The 16,149-nt window shown below is 42.5% G+C and overlaps 1 pseudogene; it reads left to right on the forward strand.

The window, feature by feature from the left end:
* The first annotated feature begins 3,836 nt into the window (after nucleotides 1-3,836).
* LOC121920047 lies at nucleotides 3,837-3,990 on the forward strand (annotated as a pseudogene).
* The last annotated feature ends 12,159 nt before the right edge of the window (nucleotides 3,991-16,149 follow it).

Genomic DNA, 16,149 nt, shown 5'->3' on the forward strand with positions numbered 1-16,149 from the left:
TAATACCTTTCCCACAAAAATAATATCATGGATCTTACTAATTGTTGTGCTGGTGTGTGTGTGCATGTTTAATGATATATGTTTTAATCTGGTTTTAATTGTTTGATTATTTAATCTCATTTTAACTTTTATATTTTATGGATTTTTAATGATATGCTTTTAAATTTGTTATAAGCCACTTTGAGTCCTGAACTGGGACAAAGACAGGAAATGTGTTAGAATTATTAAAAAGGATTATTATAAAAAGGGAAATTTTGTAAGCACTTTGGTTACAAGGCAGTTATTAGCATAAGACTGCATGTATTTTGTGAATAATAAATTATACCAAAATAATTTTACCCATTTTGGAGGGGACAAATTACTTAGTATACTGTGGGAATGCTAAGGACATACTTTATCTTCATTTAAGCAAAACATTTGACAAACCCCCCCAGTCTGTAGCCACCAATGATCTCAACTCAGTTGTTGGCTATAATACACAATCCCAGGTGCTAGGAAATAGCTATTCAGTGCTGATGTGCAAATTCCTAATTCAGTGGAAATATTCTCAAGGAAACCTGTCTCTGCAAATCTATCACCTTTTTGGCTCACCAGAACTAAAAGGTATGTACCATATTCCTAAATTTGCTTGTTTTTTTAAAATCAAAGTTGGTACTTAATTAGTACCTAATTAAAATAGTACTACTGTCATCATAGCAGCTTGATATATTATATTGTGAAATGTAGCTGTATTGTTTTTGGTAAAAGTAAGGAACCTGTGTTATGTGCCAGACATTAAACTCCAGCTTCCATAATTCCCAGCCAATACAGCCTTTGCCAGAAAAATGGGAGCATTTGTGGTCCTACAGCATTTGGAAGACTCATAGTCAGGAAGCAGTCAAGGTCCTCCTTCATTTAAGACTAGGAGGGTACACAGTTCTCTGTGTATATTTCCAGCTTGTAGGGGAATTGGTTAAACAAACTGAAACAGACTACTATTCTGGGATGAAGAAACATACATGCAAAGAATAACATTAGGACCTGAAAGCTAAATAAAAACAAAGACTTGGGGTGATTGAGGAAGACATAAAGAGTGGAGAGCTTTATGGAATAAACACACAGAAAGTGGCAGCAGCAACCTTAACTCAGTGTTATTAAAGCTTATCTTAAGAAGCAGAAACTGTAGCTTTTTATCAAGATTTTCTCTAGCAAATTAACAGTTCCATTTTTGTTAATCATGCCACATTTAAACAACATTTTTTTTTTCTTGAATCTCTCACAGAAATATAAATAGACATTCAGCTTTTGCAAGAATAGCCAGTAGCTGTAGTGTAGAAAGTCTATTATTTGAAATTTAGATAAACCCCCAAAGCAAAAATAACTGTGAGGATTTAACCACAGAGGAATTGGAATCTGACAGTTTTGCCAATCAAAACTCTGAATGTTGACATTGGTAAAAGACTTGCATATCCTGTTCTGCAACATGCTTATATCCCCAAGTCAGCATGTGTCTAATGCAAATAAGTCCATTCATAAAAATCATTTTCATGTGCTGGGTATGGAAAAAAAAATGCCTTGAAAAGCATTGTGCTACAAGTGCTGTTCACTCACATTTAAAAAGAGCACTTCACAAACCAAACTAGTTGTTCACTAACCTCATATATTCATCCCTCCTCTCTCAACCCTCCCCTCCCCTTTTAAAAGGACAATGTCAAATGGAATTCAACTCTAAGTACAGGAGAAAGTATTGAATACAAAAGAGAATTTCTTCCATCTTAAATTTTCTCCCCTGTACTTTGAATGACATTCTCTCTCTCTCTCCCCTTCTCCCCAGGGATTGAGGGGGGAGGGATTCTTGATACGGAGCTCCAGAATATGCAATTCTACACCCAGGTCACCAGAAAGATGCACAGCAATAGTTCAAGTATATTGTCTGCCCTGCGTTTTTTCGTTAAGAAGGATTTTACATAATTGAATTATTATATTAAAATGAATTATGCTTTAACTATTGTTATTGTCAGCGCAACTGCTGGGGTCCAACAACCACTGTCAGCAACTCAAACGAGTCCTGGGGTTAAATCAGACCCTTGGAGCAGAGCTGGGAAATTTCCAGAAGCAGAAGCGTGGCTCCAAAGTCCAAGTTGGGATGACAGCAACTGGATGTCTTCCAGGAACTGCAGCAATGCAGGAACCTCCAGGGACACACAGCAAACCGATGCTATAGCTTCTTCTGATAAACCACCAGAGAAACAAAGTCCCCCAAAGTGCTCTTTATTCACAGTGCTGTTATACAAAACTAGATCTCTAAAACTCCAAACCATACCAATCCAACTCCTACTTCACACTGTTGCAACCCCTGGGCTTATATAGTCTCCAGACCATGTGGTCTCTCAAACCCAGTGAGTTCAGGTGTGTAGCCATGTCATGTGTCCTGTGCAATCTAGACAATGGCTTCATCATCCATGGCTATGTGCACTTGGGCATTGAAGTCTCTTTGAGCCAATGAGCTTTAGCTGTGCTGATCAACCTTGCCACTCTGCTGAATGCTCATGGCCAAACACACACACATCAAGCATTTCCCTGTGTGCTGTGTTTTAACCCTTCAAATCCCTGACAGTTATGTTATCAAATCTGATTAAATCTGCATGAAATAAAAACGACAAAATCCACAAAAGAGCCACTTTCTCTCAATGCCACCATATCATGTTTTGTTGAAAAGGACCTCCCCCCCACAAAATAATAATAATAATAATAATAATAATAATAATAATAATAAAAAATTGGCAACATAAAAATCCTGTTTAAGGTACATTTGAGTGTGTAAGCCATTACCAATGTTCCTGAAAAATTGGATCATTATTTTCAAATGGGAATTGGTGTCTGGTTTTGGATCCAGAACAGAGGCGGGATACAGACGGGCAGGGGAAGACGTCTTGGAGGTGTATTCTGCTGAATACGGAGCCTCCAGACCGCCCGCCCCAGGGACGTGGCTCAGGTGTATGGGGCTTCCACATGGGGGGCAGTGAAGACGCCTCACCTGGGGCCGTTTCTGACCCGCAGTTTCCATACCGCCGCCTCGGAGGACGCCGCAAAGAGAGAGGTAGCTTCCTCACGGGCGGCCAAAAACGGGGCTTTTTTTTTCTTTTGCCGGCTGGGGCGGGGAAAAGCAGCACCTTTTTAATGCCGCTTCTTCCCGCTTGGGGTGTGCGGGCGGCGTGTTCATGGCGGCATTCAGGTAAGGGCCGTCTGAAGGCTATCCCTTCATGACATCATGAACACACCCTTTTTTGCCTGTCTGTATCCCGCCAGAATTTGGAAATGTTATTTGTTTTATTAATAACAGAATCAGAGTTGGAAGAGACCACAAGGGCCATCCAGTCCAGTCCCCTGCCATGCTAGAACTCATAATCAAAATATCCCAACAGATGGCCATCCAACCTCCATTTACAAACCTCCACAGATGGAGACTCTACCACTCTGTGAGGCAGAATGTTCCACTGTCAAACAGCTCTTATTATTGCCAGGAAGTTCTTCCTAAGGTGGAGGTGAAATTTCTTTTCCTGATTAAAACTTTTAGAATTGCTCAACTAGTATAACACCAGTCTAGACCCAAGACAGTCACACCCTGTAACTACCATATGATCAGGGCACCTGTTCTTGTTGCTGGCTTTCCAGTTTTGTGTCCTAAATCAGTGTTACACTCAATGAGCTTTCAGTGGAGCGCAAGAGGCAAGATACCAATCCCTGCATGTGTGCCCGCTGTATGTTCATGCATGCAGCATTTATGTAGTGTGTCTATTCTGGACTGTGGTCTTTGTGTTTCAGAACTTTTGAGTCTCTGCCCAGTTATTAATTAATTAATTACCTGGCAGGGGAGACACCATGATCACGAAGGTGGTTTTCCCAGGGTGAGGCTCATCCATTGCACTCTGGGTGTGCTGACCCCTGCGATTTCCCCAAATGCAGGAAACCCGACTGCATAATTTTTACATTTCTGAATAGCAGTTTAGCATGAAAGATTATTTTTAAAAAATACTTGTGGGTGGAGTCTCAACAAGTTATCAAAAATAAGAGTTGAATAAATATATTTATTAGAACCAAGAAAATGCCACAAATGTTTACTGGCTTTCATGTTCTTCAGAATTTTTCATTTTTCTGGATAGTTCAGCAAATTAGGGAGTGCGGGAAGAAACAAACACAAAATCTGGTCAGGTTATGAGACCATTTTATCTGTAGTTCCCCTAACTTCCAAGATGGAGGTTTTACAGAGTGAAAATGATTTGGTGTGTTCACAAACAGTGTTGTTCTCCTGGGTGTATAGTTAATGCCTACCCAGCTTTGCTGGACACAACAAGGCTGCCTGAAATTCACCTTGCCTTTACCAAGATACCTTTGCCTTCACCAAGATACAACTCATGGATTCTCACATGAAGTTATAGATTTATTTTCTTCATCATATTATTAATTGTACACATCTGAATGAGTTACACAAATTTATTTTCCACTCTCTCTCTCTCTCTCTGAGAGAAAGAAAGAGATGTCCCTATCTGTATTCTGAGAAAAGACACCACATAGATGAAGCTCCAAATTGCTTGTGTGAATTCACCCATGTAAGTAAACTGTGTTTTGGAAGTCTACAGGAACAAAAAGGCATATTCTCTTGATAACTATAAAGAGTTTCTAATCTGTTCCACTCCAGTACTTCACAATGCTGACAAGAGTGACAGAATTTACATACTAAGAATAACTCTAGGGTTTTTTTGTTTGTTTTTTTACTTCTTTAAGGTCAAAAGGAATTCTTAAGAGAGTTGAACTTCCTTAGGGCATCTGAAAATCAAGGAAAGGAAAAAAGGGCTCTGGCGCAGTGTGAAATAAGCAAATAGTAAACCCTGTAGAGGATGCCAATCAGATTAATGTAATCCCTTTCATGTCAAGGAATAACAGGGTTCTGGACCATTTTGAGGGAAGCAGATAAGTGCAGATAAGATCAGAGGGTTCTGGCATTCAGTCAAAACAGGCAAGCGGTTGCCGAGCTAAAGAATGTGGTCTGCCCAAGGAAAGCTCTCTCTCAGCAAGCTGAGCAGTCTAGGATACACCTCTTTTCCCCAAGTGCAGCCTTCTTGGGTGGTACTGCTTGCTGACTGAAGGAACTTCAAGGCAACAGGCCCTCAGTTCCCTTCCCTTCTTGTTCTTCCTGCCTTTCTCATGTTGTCCCCCTACCTTAGAATAGCTTTACTTGGACTGGTTGGACAATGTTTGAACTAATGCCATATTCACAAGCGCACCTAGTATAGTTCTTTCTACACAGGTTTTTTCAATAAACTGAGATAAATAGCAATTTCCTTTTTGTTTTTCCTAGAAATTCACACCAACATTTAAACCATGGTGGAAATTACCCAGTCCTCCAGATGTCATTAGACTGCAGCTCCTAGCATTTCTGATCACTGACTATGCTGTTTGGGACTGCTGGGAGCTGCAAGCTGCACGATTCCTGCCCCCCAGTTTAATTGACACAGGTCTTGTTTGCACTGTCCAGGATACTCCAGGAGTAGTCTGGAGTATCCTGCCCTTGCAGTTGTCCTGCTCTGCTTCTGTTACCTTGGCCTTCCTTCCCACACTGCAGTGGTCTTCTGCATGGATGTCCAGCTGGGCCATCTGGTATGTCTGTGGCAGGTCACTTGTTCTGATGTCAGAATGAGGCACCCAGCAATGATCACATGCTGAACACCTCATTCTGGTGTCAGAACCAGTCAGAATATACAGTCAGCCCACTGTATGTACAGACTCTGCACCATGGAGTCAAACATCAATGGCTTGAAAATATATCTAAAAAGCAAACCTGAATTTTGCCATTTTATGTAATGAACACCAATTTACTATGCTATTGTACATAATGGGGCTTGAGCATCCACAGATTTTTTTATCCACAAGAAGGTCATGGAACCAAACCTCAGCAGTGTCAGAAAGAGCAGCCCACAGATGCACCAGGTGGCCCAGCAAGATGCCCAAGTACACAAGTTGCTGCAGCATGGAAACACAGAGCTCCAGATCTCCTCAGAAGATCTGAAACAATAGGTAAGTTATTGTCCTGGACTGCAGCCAGCACACACAGACACACGCCGATAAGGAAGGCAATTAACTATGAGGCTAGCAGTAGTCCACAAACCTTGCAGGGAGAAAGAGAACAAGCAAACCGAAAGCCAAGCCGAAGTCAGGATAACAGAGGTCACAGTAATCAGTCCAGGGTCAGGTCAGCCAGAAGATAGCAAGAGTCCAGTCCATTCCGAGGTCAAGGCAACAAGGAGTCAAGATACAAGGAGCCAGTGCAGGCAGCAGTCACACCAAAGGATCATGCAATAAACTCTAGCACTGAGTTGATGTCTCTCTGCTCATTAAGTAAAGGAAACTCTCCCCATGTCACCTGAGGCTGATTTGCTAATTGCCTCTCTGCAATCCTCCTGGATCTATGCCTGCAAGCACTCTCAGCCCTTCTTTGCTTGAAGGAAGGCACGTCCAGGCATGATTCCTCCCCAGCATCACCACTAGGCTGTTGCACCTCAAGAGGAATCCCACCAGCACTAGGACCTGGCTGATCTTCCTCCTCTAGGGCTGGGAGATCAGGGCTGGACTCTGGCAAAGCAGGATTAACACCTGGTGTAGCCTCAACTACCTCTTGCACTGGAGCAGGACCAGCACCTGGTGTAGTCTCAATTACCTCTTGCTCTGGAGGAGCCCCATCCTCCTCCTCCTCCGAGACCTGATCTTGCCTGGCCATGACAGTTATTTGAGTTCATTTTAATCTTCTTGTGCCCCAGTTCTGGTGTGAGATGTGCCAGATGTCATCTAGACTGTCCACACCAGAACTAGGGTTTGGGCCATGTTTCGTCCAGTTAGGTGTGTATGAATGGGCCTTTTGGCCTGTGCAGACAAGGCTACAGACACACTTTTTTTTTCTTAGTAACTCCAGAGGTGATTTTTGTGGTGTTAAAGCACTTTAACTACCATAGCTGCATATGCAGTCGTGGGGTCTGTAGTTTGATCAGGCACTAAAGGAGGTCTCTGATTGAGAACTCTAAATGCTCCTCCCTGAAATACCAATCCCAGGATACCATAGCAGCCATGGAAGTTGAAGTGGAATAACAGCTCGATAACTGTGCAGTGTGAAATGACCCTAAGATTGTAGTGAATAACTCTAATGCTCAAACATATTCTGTGCCTCCACTTTCATTATTTCCAGGTTCCAGTTTGAAGGTTTAGGGTTGTAGAGTCCAATCTCACCACGTTAGGCAACTTCACCAGTGTTTTAAAAGTTAACTGCTCTGCCTCATAAAATTTAAAAGAGTCGGGGTGTGGAGTGAGGATTATTAACTTTCATAATTGACTTTTAGAGTTCCTGTATAACATGGAATTTCTGGCAACCCATGAAAGGGACTACTTAATCCTAATAATGAAAAACCAGCTAGGATAAGAACACTAAGCATTTTGAGGAAGGATGGTCCAAGATGTGTTGCTGCCCAAGGCAAAGAACAAGATGTCACCCCACCCCCACTCCAGTATGTCATGCATGGAAGCAGAAAAGGTTGGTAGTTAAAACTCATTTCAGAATGGTTGCAGTCTGCTTTATAGGACGCAGAATAGATAGTGTGTGTGGTGTAGGTACAAAATGGCCCCTCCAGTTTTCTATTTCCTGGCCTCTCAACAATTGCTGACTGATCCTACTTAATGACAGGGCCAGGCCTACTTCTGAAATATATTCAGGCTCAGAGTGCACACATGAAAGCGGTTTCTAGAAAGGAATAGCATACCATAGCACAGCATAGACAGTTGGCTCACCATATCCACAGATTCTGCACCATGCATTCAATCATCCATGGCTTGAAAATATTCACACACCCACACATCCAAAAAGCTAACCTGGATTTTGCCATTTTATATAAGGGAGACCCATTTACTATCCCATTGTACATAATGGGACTTGAGCATCCATGGATTTTGGTATGTACGGGACAGTCCTGGAATCAAACCCTAGTGGACACCAAGGACCCACTGTAGAATATAATAGTTTTAACTGTTGTTTAAATTTTGTTGATAGTTCATTTAAAACTTTTACATGATGTACATATTTGCTGTATCTGCTTTAACTTTTGTTAACTGCCTTGAATCATAAATTTGGAAAATGGTAGGATATAAATAAATCTCCTCCTGCTTTTCTTAACCTTTTTTTCCTGTTTGTGGAGGAGAACAACCCATTCACATTGGTCTAGACTGGCCAGAAGACCTGTGCTGTTGAAGAGACCTTGTAGTCATGCAGATAACTCAACAACAACTTTAACACAGGTTGTAGTAGCTGTGAAGAAGGCTATCAATAGTTATTAATCAATAATAGTTATACATTACCTTCCATATCCAAGGCAGGATACCTCTGAATATTAGTTGCTAAGACATGCAAGCAGGTAAGAGTGATTCTGCTTATGACCTCCATGTGAGCCATCTGGCTGGCTTCTGTGGAAAGAGAATGTTGTACGTTGTTTTAATCCAGCAAGGTTTTCCTTCTCTACAAATAGTTTGGTGCTTACAGAGGTCACAAAAGAGTCATAGGAGTCAAGATAGTCACCAGTATATTCATAGTTATATATTTGTGGGTGAGAGTCAAACAATTTAATATTGTCCAATAGTACAACAAAAATGCCTAGGGTATATGCACATTACAGAATTGTTGCACATTTAGCACACTTTAATTTTCATGGTTCCTTCCCATAGAACTTTGGGATTTGTAATGTCATGGAGTGCTTGGAATTCTGTGTCAGAGAACTCAAATCCTGTAGGTTAGGAAGAAAGATTAGGGAATCTCCTGCCACAGAGAGGAGAAGGAGCTGGGAAGCCATTTTGAATGGTGAGTGTTTGAATTTTTAAAAAAACTCTGGGAGAGTGTGCTTGTTGCTGAGGGGGTGAGGCTTCTGTGAGTCACATCTGTGCATCACTAAAGGGTGGAGCTAGCAGACTAGCTCTATATAACTCCTCCCAGAGCCATTTCAGACCAGTTCCTGCCACAGAAAGGAGAAGGAAAGAAGGAGCTGGTCAGCCATTAGTGGTGGAATTTTTTTTTGACCCAAAGAAATCTACAGCAGAGACAGCAGGTGAGAAGCAAACCTTGAGTCAGAACCTTGCCTTTAAGTACAAGCTAGCAGCCGAGACATTCCTATAAAGTTATATTCCCAGTAGATTGAGCTCGCTGCCAGAGACTGGTGAAAAGGCCAGGTCATCAGGGGCCTTAACGTTGGTGTTTACCAGAGGATTTTTTGAGGCGGAACCCCACAGTCCTCTTTCAGTCATTACTAAAGACTTCGCAGTATGGACACTGAGGGAACTGAGTCACATGCAACATTTGTAGGATGTTTGTCTTCTTCCCTACAGAAGTGGAGAACTTCACATGCACCAAATGCAAGTTTGTAGCACTCTTGGAGGAGAAAATACAGCAGCTGGAGTCCAGAGTAGCTACACTTCAGAATATTAGGGAGCAAGAGGATTTCCTGGACAGAACAGAACTAAAGATCTTGGACAAGTACCACGCAGAGGAAGTTGCTGGGGCGGAGGAAGTCACTTCACATACACAGGAGGCAGACAGCTGGACAAATGTCACACAGAGAAGAAGGCCAAGACGGGATTGTTCTGGGAGCTTGCAGCTAGAGAATCAATTCAAAGCTCTTTCGCTTATCAAGGAGGACGAAGAAGAGCTGCATGGACAGACTTCAGGGACAGAGCAGAAGAGCCTGAGAGTTCCACCCAAGGAAACAGTCGCTGCTAAGCCTCGGAGGAGGCGTGTGGTCATAGTGGGGGACTCCTTGCTGAGGGGTACAGAAGCAGTGATTTGTAGGCCTGACAAGATGTCTCGAGAGGTGTGTTGTCTTCCAGGGGCAAAGATCCGTGATGTGACAGAGAGGCTGACAAGACTGGTCAAGCCTACTGACCAATACCCCTTTCTTTTGGTCCACATGGGAACCAATGATACTGCAAGACACAGCCTTCAGAACATCAGAAGGGATTAAGAGGCTCTTAGTAGGAAGCTGAAAGAAATGGATGCACAAGTTGTCATCTCGTCTCTTCTGCCAGTTGAAGGGCATGGCCCAGTAAGGGAGAGGAAAATAGCGGATGTGAACAACTGGCTCCGTGGATGGTGCCGTTGAGAACGATTTGGATTCTTCGATCATGGGCTGCGGTTCCATGAGGAGGGACTTCTTGCAATGGATGGGTTGCATCTCATGCCAGTTTTTGCCAACAGTCTCAAGAATTTGTTCAGGAGGGCTTTAAACTGAGTTTCATGGAGGAGGGAGACAATATTAAGGAAGGTGAAAGGGCTGGAGAAAATAGTCAAACTGACACAGAGGAAACAAGACAAATAGTGCAAGGACCCAACAGTAGGAGGCAAAAAAACTTGCACAGGCAGCAACTAAAGGAGACCCTTGGTCTGCGATGTCTCTACACTAATGTACAGAGCCTTGGAAATAAGCAAGATGAACTCGAACTCCTAGTACAACCAAGCAAATATGATATAATAGGCATCACTGAAACCTGGTGGGATGAGTGTCATAAGTGGAATGTAGAAATAGAGAGGTATAACCTTTTAAAGAGAAATACGCCAAACAGGAAAGGAGGAGGAATAGCACTGTATGTCAGAGATATTTACACCAGTGAAGAGATCCAGGACATAGAATCATAGAATCATAGAATCATAGAGTTGGAAGAGACCACCATCCAGTCCCAACCCCTGCCATGCAGGAAATCCAAATCAAAGCATCCCTGACAGATGGCCATCCAGCCTCTGTTAAAGACCTCCAAGGAAGGAGACTCATCACCTTCCGAGAAGTGCATTCCACTGTCGAACACCCTTACTGTGCAGGAAGTTCTCCTAATGTCAGGTGGAATCTCTTTTCCTGTAGCTTGCATCCATTGTTCCGGGTCCTGTTTCTCTGGAGCAGCAGAAAACAAGCTTGCCTCCCCTTCAATATGACATCCCTTCAAATATAACAGGGCTATCATACACCCTCTTAACTTCTTTTTCTCCAGGCTAAACATCCCCAGCTCCCAAGTCGTTCCTCATAGGGCATGGTTTCCAGACCCTCACCATTTTTGTCGCCCTCCTTTGGGACACGCTCCAGTTTCTCAATGTCCTTTCTGAATTGTGGTGCCCAGAACTGGACACATATTTCAGGTGGGGCCCTGACAAAGCAGAATACAGTGGCACTATTACTTCTCTTGATCTAGACACTATACTTTCTATTGATGAGGCTATAAATAGCATTGGCCTTTTTAGCTGCCGCATCACACTGTTGACTCATGGTTCAACTTGTGGTCTACTTGGACTCCTAGATCCTTTTCACACGTAGTTTTCATTCAGCAGGTCTCACCCGTCCTATATCTGTGCATTTTATTTTCCGCCCTAAGTGCAATACCTACATTTTTCCGTGTTGAATTTCATTTGTGTAGCTTTGGCCCAGCTTTTCTAGGCTATTTCAGGTCATTTTGAATCTTGATCCTGTCCTCTGGGGTATTAGCTATTCCCCCTAATTTGGTATCATCTGCAAATTTGATAAGTATGCTCCCAATTCTGTCATCCAGGTCATTGGATAAAGATGTTGAATAGCACGGGGCCCAGGACAGAGCCTGTGGGACCCCACTGGTCACTTTTCCCCAGGATGAAAGGGAGCCATTGTTGAGCACCCTTTGGTCGGCGGGTCAACCAATTACTAATCCATTTAACAGTTCCTTGTCTAGCCCACATTTTACAACGCTTGTTTGCAAGAAGGTAATGGGAAACCTTTTCAAGGCCTACGGAATCAAGATATACTATATCCACAGCATTCCCTTCATCTACCAAGCTGGTAATTTTATCAAAGAAAGATATCAGATTTGGCATGACTTCTTTCCTGAACCAGTTGACTTTTTGTGATTATGGAATTGCCATCTAGATGTTCACAGACTCTCTCTTTTATGATCTGCTCTAGAATCTTTCCTGGTATTGATGTCAAACTAACTGGACAAAAATTGTTGGGATCCTCTTTTTTTCCCTTTTTGAAGATGGGGACAACGTTTGCCCCTCCTCCAGTCTACTGGCATTTTTCCTGTTCTCCAGGAGTTTTCAAAGATTATTGCCAATGGCTCTCCGATATTACATTTGCCAGTTCTTTAATACTCTTGGATGTATTCTATGGCCTTGGAGACTTATATTCATTTAGATTAACAAGGCATTCCTGTACTATCTTTTACTTATTCTGGGTTGAAGTTCCCCTATTCTCTGTTCCATTATCTCCAGGTTAAGCACCCTTTTCCTTTTTCTGAGAACACAGAAGCAAAGAAGGGTTGAGTAATTCTGCTCTCCTTTTCTCGTACCCCTTTAGCATTTGCCATCTTCTCCACACAGTGGCCTACCATTTCCTCTTCGTCCTTTTGCTCTGGACATATCCAAAAAGCCCTTTTTATTGTTTTTAACCTCTCTAGCAAGCCTGAGTTTATTCTGCGCTTTAGCTTTTCTGATTTACCCTACACAATGCCTGCTATTCTTTGAATTCCTTTTTTGTGATTTCCCCCTTTTTCCATTGCTTACATGTTCCGTTAAAAGTTAGCTCAGTTGAAAGTTCCTTAGTCATCCATCCTGGTTTTCTTGAGACACCTCCCGTTTTTCTTTCTCACTGGAACTGTTTGAAATTGAGCTTCAGTATCTCCCTTTTGAGAAAGTCCCATCCGTCCTGAACTCCTTTATCTTTCAGTATTTCTGACCATGGAATTGCCCTCAATACTCTCTCTATGTTTACTGAAATCCGCTCTCCTAAAGTCTAGGATGCGTGTCTGACTATGCCTGGCTTCTCCTTTCCACTGTATTACAAACACCAGGAGAACATGGTCATTCCACCTAATGATCCCACCACTTGCAACACCTTCACCCATTAACCAAGTCATCCTTGTGGGTTAGGATCAGATCTAAATAGCTGACCCCTTGTTGCCCTGTCCATCTTCCACTTGTGGACCATGAAATTGTCTTCCAAGCAATGAGGAATTTGCTAGGCCTTGAGGATTTTGTGCTGAGTTTGACTTCCAACAATACATCAATACTGGCAGCCAGGTGGAGAGCATCTGGATAAAAATTAAAGGGAGGGAAACAACAAGGATGTTATGGCAGGAGTTTTACTACAGATCCCCCAGTCAGATGGAGGAATTGGATGATGCCTTTCTAGAACAGATAGACACACCTCAGAAAGAGAGATGTAGTAGTGATGGGTGACTTCAAACCCTGATATTTGCTGGGAATTCAAATTCAGCCAAATCCTCAAGGTTCTAGCAATTCCTCACTTGCCTTGAAGACAATTTCATTGTCCAAAAGGTGGAAGAGGCAACAAGGGTCAGCTATTTTGGATCTGATCCTAACCAACAGGAATGACTTGGTTAATGGGGTGCCAAGTGATGGGATCCTTAGGGGGAAGTGACCATGTTCTCCTGGAGTTTGTTATACAGTGGAAAGGAGAAGCCAGGCTTAGTCAGCATGCATTCTAGACTTTAGGAGAGCAAGATTTCATTAAACTTAAAGAAATACTGGGGGTGATCCTGGTCAGAAAAACTAAAAGAGAAGAGAGGTCAGGACAGATGGGAGTTTCTCAAAAGGGAGATACTGAAGGCACAATTTCAAACAGTTCCAATGAGAAAGGAAAATCGGAGGTGTCTCAAGAAACCAGGATGGCATGACTAAGGAACTTTCAACTGGAGCTAACTTTTAAACGGAACATGTATAAGAAATGGAAAAAAGGGGAAATCACAAAAAAGAAATTCAAAGAAATAGCAGGCATGTGCAGGGGTAAAGTCAGAAAAGCTAAAGCGCAGAATAAACTCAGGCTTGCTAGAGAGGTTAAGAACAATAAAAAAGGCTTTTTGGATATGTCCAGAGCAAAAGGACGAAGAAGGAAATGGTAGGGCCACTGTGTGGAGAAGATGGCAAAATGGCTAACAGGGGACAGAGAAAAGGCCAGAATTACTCAACACCTTCTTTGCTTCTGTGTTCTGCAAAAAGGAAAAGGGTGCTTAACCTGAGGAAAATGGAACAAAGAATAGGGGAACTTCAACACAGAATAAGTAAAGAGATAGTACAGGAATGCCTTGTTAATCTAATGATATAAGTCTCCAAGGCCATGAACTACATCCAAGAGTATTAAAAGAACTGGCAATGTAAATCGGAGCCATTGGCAATAATCTTTGAAACTCCTGGGAACAGGAAAAATGCCAGTAGACTGGAGGGGGCAAACGTTGTCCCCATCTTCAAAAAGGGAAAAAAGAGGATCCCAACAATTTTTGTCCAGTTACGTTTTGACATCAATACCGGAAAGATTCTAGAGCAAATCATAAAAGAGAGAGTCTGTGAACTCTAGATGGCAATTCCATATCCACAAAAAGTCAACATGGATTCAGAGAAAGAAGTCATGCCAAATCTGATATTTTCTTTGATAAAAATTTACCAGCTTGGTAGATGAAGGGAATGCTGTGGATATAGTATATCTTGATTCCAGTAAGGCCTTTGACAAGGTTCCCATGACATTCTTGCAAACAAGCTTGTAAAATGTGGGCTAGACAAGGTAACTGTCACATGGATTTGTAATTGGTTGACTGGCCGAAGCCAAGGGTGCTCAACAATGGCTCTTTTTCATCCTGGAGAGAAGTGACCAGTGGGGTCCCCACAAGGCTCTGTCCCTGGGCCCGTGTTATTCAACATCTTTATCAATGACTTGGATGACAGAATTTGGTGGCATACCTCAAATTTGCAGATGACACCAAATTAAGAGGAATAGCTAATACTCCAGAGGACAGGATCAAGATTCAAAATTCAAAATGACCTGAATAGACTAGAAAGCTGGACACAAAACTAACAAAATGAAATTCAACACAGACACAGGTAAGGTTACTTGCACTTATGGGCGGAAAAATGAAATGCACAGATAGGATGGGTGACCCTGGCTAAATGTAACTACATGTGAAAGGGATCTAGGGTCCAAGTAGACCACAAGTTGAACATGAGTCAATAGTGCGATGCGACAACCAAAAATGCCAATGCAATTTTAGACCTCGTCAAGAAAGTATAGTGTCTAGATCAAGGGAAGTAATAGTGCCACTGTATTCTGCTTTGGTCAGCCCCCACCTGGAATATTGTTGTACAGTTCTGGGCACCACAATCAGAAAGGACATTGAGAAACTGGAGCGTGTCCAAAAGAGGGCGACTAAAATGGTGAAGGGTCTGGAAACCATGCCCTATGAGGAATGACTTATGGAGCTGGGGATGTTTAGCCTGGAGAAGAGAAGGTTAAGAGGTGATATGATATTCCTGTTTAAATATTTGAAGCGATGTCATATTGAGGAGGGAGCAAACTTGTTTTCTGCTGCTCCAGAGAACAGGACCCGGAACAATGGATACAAGCTCCAGGAAAAGAGATTCCACCTCAACATTAGGAGAAACTTCCTGACAGTAAGGGATGTCTGACAGTGGAACACACTCCCTCAGAGTGTAGTGGAGTCCCCTTCCTTGGAGGTCTTTAAACAGAGGCTAGATGGCCATCTGTCGGGAATGCTTTGAGATTTCCTGCACGGCAAGGGGTTGGACTGGATGGCCCTTGTGGTCTCTTCCAATTCTATGATTCTGATTCTATGATTCTAAGCACTTGCCCAGAATTCCATAGGCTGGAGCCATGGCAGTTATAGTGGTATCAAAGTGCTGTACCCTCTTACAGATGCATTCATTTGTACCTATTTTATATTGAGCCAGACTGCCAATGTATCTGGCTAAGTGTTGCTAATGCTGACTGGTAGCAGCTCCACAGTGTCTCTGAAGACAAAATTCTTTGCTTCACATACTTCCTGTGTTGCCTTTTCAGCAGAGATGCTGAAGATTGATGGTGAAATATTCTGCATGCAAAACACATTTTCCAGAAAAAGGATATGGTTGCTACATCTAAACTGCTGCGCTGGATAAAAATAATACACTCTCTCTGTAAAGGGGAGTTGTTTTGTGTGTGGAAAATCATCACATATGGACCACTTCATGAAGTGGAGATGGAGGTTGCAATCTAGTAACACTTGAGGTATAAACTATCAATTATCTAGGAAATGCAACCTTAACATTAAACAGCACCCTAGGAT

Source organism: Sceloporus undulatus, chromosome 1 (genome assembly GCF_019175285.1).
Source record: "Sceloporus undulatus isolate JIND9_A2432 ecotype Alabama chromosome 1, SceUnd_v1.1, whole genome shotgun sequence".
NCBI classification, from domain to species: Eukaryota; Metazoa; Chordata; class Lepidosauria; order Squamata; family Phrynosomatidae; genus Sceloporus; species Sceloporus undulatus.